This window comes from Pygoscelis adeliae, unplaced genomic scaffold (genome assembly GCF_000699105.1).
Source record: "Pygoscelis adeliae isolate BGI_AS28 unplaced genomic scaffold, ASM69910v1 Scaffold466, whole genome shotgun sequence".
NCBI classification, from domain to species: domain Eukaryota; kingdom Metazoa; phylum Chordata; class Aves; order Sphenisciformes; family Spheniscidae; genus Pygoscelis; species Pygoscelis adeliae.
The window spans coordinates 179,022-180,792 of NW_008825005.1; positions in this window are offsets into that span (position 1 = coordinate 179,022).

The window sequence follows — 1,771 nt, forward strand, 5'->3', positions numbered from 1 at the left end:
AACATGGCAATCTGATGGATAAAACATTGATGTTTCGCTTCCACAATATATAGTCTCAACTCTAAATCTGTTGGAGGTGAAGGACTGATTATGAGAAGAGGGGAGCATGGCAAATAAGGAATAGAGTTGGTGCTTGGCGGGGGGGGGGTCCATTTGTGCATAATTTCTAAGGAGCAATGCCTTTTACAGGTTATCTACATTAGGTTTTGCAATAGGGAATAAATGCTGAATCTCTTTTTTGTCCTATGATCTAAAGTGATGTAGAACTTTTTGGAGCGTCAATCTTTACTTGATCAGAGAAGCAGAAAAGTACCTGAAAAAGATTTTTCAGCTTTGAAGAGGTTAGACTTCCAATTAACATCAAGCTTTGTGTTAGTTCTCATCAAACCACTATTGAGTATAATAATTTAGCCTTTCTTCAGTTTCTTTTGAGGGAAGGATTAAAATAGCCTCTTCAGGGTTACTGAAAGTCATTATGGAAATTTACTGACCAAGCTGAGTGGTAAATGTGCATAGTCGTTTTCATCTAAAATAAATATCTAGCTAATTCTGATCATTCCTCACCTTCATATGAACTCTGTTTATGAGGGAAAAAACCCCACAACAATACACAATGGAGTCTAGTTTTCATAGCTCTTTCTTGCCTCTAGTCATAGCCAGCAGTATTCCCAAAGGAGAAATATCACTAGATAATAATAGTACTCTTAAAGATAATGATATTAGATCTACTATTTTTAGAATTTTTAGTAACTAAAAATATTATACCATTATCTTCTGGACTGTATTCCAAAAATGTGTACTGATCATTGTCACAAAACACACTGAAGCATGGAATATCATTTATATCAGATGGTTTAAACTAAATTTTTCTGGTGCAAACATTTATTTCTTCTGCAAGCTATATTTTTTCTTGCACTGATAGAAGTAATACTAAATTAGGTAGGATGCAAGAATATGACTTCCAAAGCAATAAATAAAGTTAATTTAAATGTTTCATTCATTTTTTCTGTACTCTGCTCAATTCCCCACTTGTCTGCAGCTTTACTTAGATTAGCGATATTTGTTTATGTCCTGGTTTCGGCAGGGATAGAGTTAATTTCCTTCCTAGTAGCTGGTACAGTGCTGTAGTTTGGATTTAGGAGGAGAACAAAGTTGATAACACACCGATGTTTTAGTTGTTGCCAGGTAATGCTTACACTAGTCAAGGACTTTTCAGCTTCCCATGCTCTACCGAATGAGAAGGCCGGAGGTGCACAAGAAGCTGGGAGGGGGGCACAGCCAGGACAGCTGACCCAAACTGGCCAAAGGGACATTCCATACCACGTGACGTCATGCTCAGTACATAAACTGGGGAAAGCTGGCCGGGGGGGGCCGCTGCTCGGGGACTGGCTGGGCATCGGTCGGCGGGTGGTGAGCAATTGTACTGTGCATCACTTGCTTTGTGTATTATTATTATTATTTTATTTCAATTATTAAACTGTTTTTATCTCAACTGATGAGTTTTTCTCACTTGTGCTCTTCCAATTCTCTCCCCCATCCCACCGGGTGGGGGGGGCGTGAGCCAGCGGCTGCGTAGTGCTCAGTTGCCAACTGAGGTTAAACCACGACAGTCCTTTTTTGGCGCCCAACGTGGGGCACGAAGGGTTTTGAGATAATAACGGATTAACCGGAGCGTATTAAGGAACTTATATTTGTTAATAGTGGTGGGTCACAATGTTGGTTTCTCTGTTCTCGATATTGATTTGTATAATCTGCATCGTGCTCCTTTTTT